Here is an 8,456-nt window from a genome sequence, read left to right as displayed (position 1 = left end):
GAACTTCCAGCTCTTTTCTCTTTTGTGTCTAAAAATTATTATTGCAAGAATGTCTTTCATTTTTCTTAAAACCCATAGATGAGTGAGACCATTCTGCGTTTTTCTCTCTCTCTCTCTGGCTTATTTCACTCAGCATAATAGATTCCGTGTACATCCATGTATAGGAAAATTTCATGACTTCATCTCTCCTGACAGCTGCATAATATTCCATTGTGTATATGTACCACAGTTTCTTTAGCCATTCATCTGTTGAAGGGCATCTTGGTTGTTTCCAGAGTCTTGCTATGGTAAATAGTGCTGACATGAATATAGGTGTAAGGAAGGGGTTTTTGTACTGTATTTTTGTGTTCTTAGGGTATATTCCTAGGAGTGGTATAGCTGGATCATATGGGAGCTCGATTTCAAGTTTTTGGAGGAATCTCCATATTGCTTTCCATAAAGGTTGAACTAGACGACATTCCTTCACCACTCCTATTCAGCATAGCACTGGAAATACTTGCTACAGCTATTAGGCAAGAAAAAGATATCAAGTGAATTCAATTAGGAAAGGAAGAAGTCAAGCTCTCGCTGTTTGCAGATGACATGATACTCTACTTAGAAAACCCTAAAGACTCTGCAAGAAGCTTCTAGAAACAATAGACTCATATAGCAAGGTGGCAGGCTACAAAATTAACACACAAAAATCAATGGCTTTTCTATACACCAATAGTAATAAGGAAGTAATGGACATTAAGAAAACAACCCCATTCACAATAGTGCCACACAAACTCAAATATCTTGGTATTCACTTCTCTATCTCCAATGTTTACTAATATCTGAAATGTTGATACTCAAAAAAATTGGTCAAATTAATTAAAGAATAAATGCATATAAAATACAGTTTTATTGAGCATGTGGCAGCAAGATATATACATAATTTCTTTGAGATAATGTTTATTAAATATTTACATATTTACAAGCAAAATGAATGAACCCATTTGCTTTTATATTTTATGAGTACTACAATTCCTTACTTTGAAATGTAATATTGATGCAACAGATAATAGGTAAATACTACTCAGTAAATGCCACACCTTACTTATAATGCCAGTTACTTTATAAGGTATTCCCTGCCACTCCAGAACCCTTATCTATAAAGATTGTGTGACCAGTTCATGAGCAATTTTCTTCCAATATAAAGTAGTTCTTGTTTTTCAAAACTCATCCCAATGAGTAAGCATAATTCTAAAATGACTTTGTGATTTGATCCCTCTTATATCCGGAAGAATCTCACCAATAAAGCATTTATGTCTAGGTTGAGTAAGTTATTTGTGCCAAGATTCTTATCATTTGGGTGAGTAATCACCTTGTTATTTTTTCTTACAACTATTTTCAGTATTATTTACTTGGAAATGTCAATTCAGTTCTAGAGACCTAAACCAGATGTCTTGAAACTTAGCTATTTAAAAATAATGAGGTGAACTCACATGTAATATAGTAAAAAGTCATTTAACATTTATTTCTGAGACCTACAGTGAAATCCTCAGTACAAGATTCATTCTTTAGGGTACCTCACTAAGCAGCAATATTAAATATTACATTGGTTTTTCCAACTTATTGCTATTATGATGGACATTCTTAACATACTATACATTGATAATTTGCTATATCTTAACTCAGAATAAACTTGAGGAGCTATCTTTTTATAATGAACTAAAGTGATGTTTGGTAAAAGCTGTCACTTTAAAACATTTTCTCTAAAGAATTATTGCTTTTTAAAATATACCTCATACATCAAGGAAGACTTCTTCCTCTCTGGGATTGCTCATACTTGAAAAGACTCTTTCATATATTAATGTCTCTGAAAATGTGAAATGTGGAAAGTTTTTAGGTTTGAAAAAAATTCAGAAAGTTTGAAAAACAAGCAAACATTAAACATGTTAATTTAGAAAGATGAGAAACAGAAATCAAAGGACTCAATTAGTGAGTAGTATTGAATCTCATTCTCAATGTTTATTGCTTTGAAGACTTGAAAAAAATAAAACAAAATATCTTCATATTGAGACGACCTGGGTTTGGCAAACAGCATTTTAGGAAATATTTTAGGACATAAATTTAATGAATAATATTGAGATAATTTAAATTTTTCATAACACTTACCTTTCCTACTTTATATCCTAAGGTCCTGTACTTGAAATAATTTTTCTCCCCCAAACCCAGTCTTTATGAGAAACTATAGTTTACAATAGTATGAAAATTTTTGTTTTATACTTGCAGCACTACTATTATTTTAGCAGTTCCAGGAAATCAATGTCCATTCAATGCAATTAAAACAATTTTTTTACCTTCACTGCTTTGAGTGTAGGGTTCAAACATTGTAATATTTTACAATTTTTATAAACTTTCCTAGCATAATTCTGCCTGATTTAACATTAAAATTGTCAGTATGAGTAATGATAAGTGCAGTAGCAAAGAAAAATTTCCATAGCTTAACAAAATGAAAGTTTATTTCTCACCCATATCATGGCTAATGCAGATTGCTTTGAGAACGCTGATGCATGCAATCAATCAGGGACATTTATTTTTCAGCTTTGTGACTCTTCTTTCATAATAAGCAACTCACAAGGGCATCCTAGTATTGATATTAAATTAACAGGTAGAGGTTAGAAATGCATAAATTCATGGTCAAAAATTTCTGAAAGGAAGTATGAATCAGACATTTTACCATTGGTTACTTTACTTTTAAGTCAACACCTATTGATTGGTTTGGCTTCATTTAAAGTGGTTTGTTAAGTAAATTTTAGTTCTGTGTCATTGTAAGAGGAGAAAGGGTGGTGAGTTCTGTATTTAGTCATTGAATACCTTTTTCTTCTTAATTCAGCTATTCTCTTCTTTCTAAGAACCTTATATGTTTTTTTGTTAGAAAATAAGACCAACATAATACTATCCTTGTGCTTGCATTCTGTTTAAAATTTCTAAGCTTTGACCATTATGTTATCAACAACAACATTAGACAAGATCTGGAACATAAGAACTATATTATTCAAACCCCATGCCTACAGACAAACACACACACACACACACACACACACACACACACACACACATACACACACACACACCTCATTTCTCTTGCTTGATAGTAACAAATTCCTTGAACAGGCCCAAATTCTGGTTTTAGGACTTACATTGTTTTTCTTCATGGGTCCCTTAATTTATTTATTTTTTAGTTCATACATGCAGATTCTCAGGAATTACTCCTTGAGGTACTCAAGGGACCATGCAGGATGCTGGAGATCTAAGCTGGCCATCACAAAGCAAGCACCTTACCTCCTGCACTATTGCTTCAGCTTTCTGATTTTATTTTCTATTTGATTCTTCCACAAACTTTTGACATCTTCTGAATAAATTGTTTTTTTTCCAGATGTACTAAGCATTTATCACAGTCTCATTAAGATTTTGGGGTCTTGGGGCTGGGGCCAAAGTGATAGTAAAGCATGTGGCCGAATTGGGACTGACCTGGGTTTGATCCCTGGTATCCTATATGATCCTTCGAGCCAGCTGAGAGCACATTGTGTGGCTCAATAACCAAAACAAACAAATAGACAAAAATTGGTGGTCTTATTATGGTTTGATATGCAAAGTAATCACAAGACAAATCTTAATTTTAGCTTTCTCTACAAGTCACAAGATATTTTGTCTCATTTGTTTAAAAATAGTATTTTTAAAGTTAGACTTTTTATACTCTTGCTTTTATATTAATATACCACTTAACTTACTTAAATAATATAGATATCATGCAATGTTCTAAAAAAGCATCCAGGCTTTAGCAGCAGCAATTCAGTAGAGAATTATATGATGACAGATATAATTGTTTTGAGCATTTATTGAACTTTGACTTATTGTCAGGAATCAGTTATGAAATGAATCATATGATCTCATTATAAATCACCCTTCTTTATTAATATGGTATTTCATTCAGAGTACCATTTGAGTCAATCTCCTACAGTGGGAATAAATCCATGTATAAAATAGAGATAGAACTCTTTCTTGTTTTGTTGAATTTATTTGTTAATAGATTGGTGTCATTTAAACAGCATAACTCTGCTGCCTTCAACTACCAGTTTTCAGTATTCAGGTAAACAAGTGCAAACAAACACATTATTTTCTGAGACATTCTAATGAGCATGTATATAAACTAGTCTGAGGAATGTTTTATCAATGTTTATATGTGTGTTTCTAAAGTAGAAGCCCTACATGTTCTTTCTCATCTTCCATTTTACTGTAGCCTAAACAGGGAATCTGTTACACTAATCAAGTATGTTAATCTCAAATGCTGAAGATAGAGAAGTCCTGGAGTAGACTCCCTCTTGGGAGAATTCAGCTTGTAGAGAAATTTAGTTTTCAGAGCTAAATTATCATAAAGTAATCGGGATTTTTGATAAGGTGTTCAGAACTTTGATGACAAGGTATACATCGAAAGCATAAGCGTTGGCACCATTCAGAACATGAAACCCAAACTACACTTAGAGCAATAATGATCATATAAAAAAATGACAAGTGTCATGGAAGGATTGTCCAGTGATGTCTCTTCAAGACACATCTCTGTAACATACTTAATTTTTTTGGACATATGTTGGCTCTCCATCTCCCTCAGTACTCCTGGACACTTCCTATTAACACACACTGCATTTACCCATTGGGAGAGAACTTTAATTGCATCAAATTTCATGAACATTGGTAATCAAAGAATGTCCTCATTTTGAACATTTTAAATAAATAGAAGTATAAATAGTTAACAATTTCTAACAATTAAATTTAGTCATTTATATAAATGCTTTAGAAGCTGTATTTTATTTTTTAAAGGATTGGTATGATGCTTTTAAATTATATAATTAAACTGTACTAAACCAATATTGTTATAACTACTTAAATGTAAAATACCTCTATAAAATAAAGGTTAAGTATTTCTTTGAGAATAATTCATTATTTGCTGCTTTTGTTGTTCTTAGGTGCAGAGAATTCAGGATCCTAGTTTAGTTTGTTGTCATTGGTCCATATATAATCCCTCTTATTAGAGGTTCTATACCCAGGGATACTTAGATGCCTATGGCCACTCTCTTAGTGCATGCCTTGGCCATGCAGGCCTGCATGCTTAAACCCAGTGGCACAGTACTCAAATGTCAATACACCTATTATGGTGACCATATGGTCACTATTACATAATAGTGGTTGGAGTTTATATAATGCTAAAATGCTGAGGATTCAACTGGAAATAACATTTTTTGTTTTTCTGTTTACACACATGCTAAAATATTTTTCACTGTTTTTTTTTGTTTTGTTTTATTTTTTTGGGCCACACCTGTTGATGCTCAGGGGTTACTCCTGACTAAGTGCTCAAAAATTTCTCCTGGCTTGGGGACCATATGGAATGTCTGGGGATCGAACCACAGTCCGTCCTAGGTCAGCCGTGTGCAAGACAAACGCCCTACTGCTATACCTCAGCTCCAGTCCAATTTTTCACTGTTTTTTTAATGACAAAAATGAATTCCATGATTTTTTTGCTTGTATAAGTAGTTTCACGTATTTTGTGGAGTTGTTATTACTCATATTTTATTCAATGAAAAATATCACGATAATTATAAAATATATTTATCCATTGTTATTATAATAAATATTTAAAATTTACATAAACTTTCGATTTGTCCATAAAGTTGAAAATATAGAAAATTATAGTCCTTCCACTATAGCTTATTTATAAATGATTTTAAAACTTTACTAATAAAGTACATACTTATTCAAAATATGAATTTTTATATAAGATCATTTTTCTGTTCCCAGACCTAAGATGCAATATTCCACTTAGTTACCAGGCCTTCGTCATGTTGTCTTAGCTGTTAATACTCCTGACTTTTCTCTCTTACTTGTCATTCTTGACAATTTCTTGTGATGACAATTTTTAAGATATAAGAAAGGAAGACTAAGATATAAAATGTTTTTTGTCTAAAATCAAGGGCATAGGATATAAACTATCAATTATGATAATTCTATGACTATACCTATCTCTCTGAACAATTTTGTTCAGCAAAACATATAACACATCCACGTATATGCACTTAATGACTTCATGCATCATTAATAAAAATAGTGCTATGAGCAGCTTACTCAGAGTAAAGGTGACACTCGACCTCATTTAGAAATGCTATTAAAAAAAAAAAGAAATGCTATTTTTTATTTTTCAGGATTTTTGTTAATTCTCCTGAAAATTTGCTCAATCTTTTTTCTTATTAATATAGACTCATGGATATTTTTTATTTTGGTTTTACTATAAGTGATTTATATGGTTTAAACTTCTCTAGATTTACCAATTGAAACTCAGTTCATTTGTAATTCCTACATATTTGCATATTTTCAATAGTATGTTTTATTTCTCCTATTTTCCTTAATATAGTACTAAGTATAGCTCTGGAACTACTACAGAGAGAAAAATAATATTTTACTTACATTTTTTTCTTCAGCCTACTCTGAATTCTTTATGTAGATCCGACTGCTGATTAATGTAGTTTCCTTTCTTCTGAAGATCTTCCTTTAGGTAAAAATCAATTCATGTTACATTTTATCAGGTCTTTCAAAGGTTTTTTTTTGCAAAACTCAGAGAGAAAAAAAAAGTTTAACTTTTAAATACGGCTTTTCTGATTGCAAAATTTCTAGTTCAGATAATTTTTAGTTGTTTTAATCTTAAATTTCACTTGATGTTGCTTAAGATAATTTCTGAGGTGGCTAGATTTCAATTTTAAGTGTTTCACTATAATTAAGGTGCATTTTCCTAACCCATCTCAATTTCTTTCAAGATATTTCTGTTTGCTTTCTTATAATTTAGATTTCTAGGGCCATGATTTGATGGATCTACACCCAATTTTGCTTATACTTTCAAAAATAGTAATGCCACAAACTGATCTAAAAATATATGTGTGGACTGTTACAGAATGGCATAAAAAAAATCAGAAGAAAATTTTTTTTTTTTTACTATTGCTGTGTACTCAACACACTCAAATCTGGAGATTGTGAGGACCAAATCTTGGGCAGCCATATGCAAGCCAATTGCCCTTTGTGTTGTACTGTTGTTCTGTTTCCTGGGTTGAAGTTATTTTAGTAGTTATGGGAGAATCTGAACTGAATTGTAAATTAAAAGATATAGAACAGAGAGGATAAAGCTTAAATGCTATCAGCAGTATATTATTAAAAAAAAGAAAAAAAGAAAGAAAAAGAAAAAAACAAAACAAAACATGGAACTGGAAGTTTTACTTCAATGTGAATGTGATTATGTTTAGTCGTGTTTCCTTTCTTTTGCTTACTTTTAAGTTGATTCTATTTTTTATTCTCTAATTTTTCTAGTGTTAGCTTTATTGTTTCAAAAATTGTACTTATTTTTTCTTTCTGTTATTGCAATTATATCTCAATATAAACTCAATATAGTTTTTATAGTATTAACTATACATTTGTCTGATTATTTTCTTTTTGGATTTTAGTTTGAGATTTACTATATTGGCTTATCCTCTAACACTGTCACTTTACCTTTTTACTGTAAAAGATCTTTTTCTGATCTTTATATTAACTTATAGTGAATTTTATCTCTTCCTTGAATGAAATTCCATATGGATATTGGACTGTTTGGTATTCTCTAGTATCACTGGTCATCTTATTTTTAGCTGAAATATTTCTATAATTATTTCTATAATTTCATTGTAAGTCCTGATATCTGGTATAGTTATTTATTCCTTATTCTACTTATTCAGAGATCTCATGTCTAGATATCATGTCTCAATGTTCTATATATATATATATTTTTTTTTTTTTTTTTTGGTTTTTGGGTCGCACCCGGCCGCGCTCAGGGGTTAATCCTGATTCTTTGCTCAGAAGTCATCCCTGGCACGCACGTGGAACCATATGGGATGTAGGGATTCGAACCATCATTGGCCCTGGGTCGGCAGCTTGCAAGGCAAACGCCCTCCGCCCGCGTTTTATACTTTCTTCAGTAACTTTTAGAATACATGTGGAACTTACACAATGAGATGATCATTAGCCATTAAGATGGGGTTATTTGGATATAATAAGAGATGCCATAGATGTCTAAATTTTGTAGAACAGTGGAATCATATGCTAATTAATAATATGCTAATTAATTTTATAATAAAATGAGACCTCTGAATTTAGTGTTTTGCAGAATACTCTGCTAATTAACTCAAAATTATTTTCATGTAAGAGATTGGGTTAGAGGAAAAACAGCTTTGACATGACATGGATAAGGACACATGATTGAAAACTTACACGTAGAAAAAGCATCATTATTGTATCTCAAATATCCCATCCTCAGAGATTCCTTTCTTAACCACATAGGCATTGATATCTGTCCCTGTGCACCACCAAATGATAGTTAAGCCTGTGGTATATGAAAATATTTCCATAAGATTATTCTT

Source organism: Suncus etruscus, chromosome 3 (genome assembly GCF_024139225.1).
Source record: "Suncus etruscus isolate mSunEtr1 chromosome 3, mSunEtr1.pri.cur, whole genome shotgun sequence".
Taxonomy (NCBI): Eukaryota; Metazoa; Chordata; class Mammalia; order Eulipotyphla; family Soricidae; genus Suncus; species Suncus etruscus.
This window is presented reverse-complemented; position numbering follows the sequence as displayed.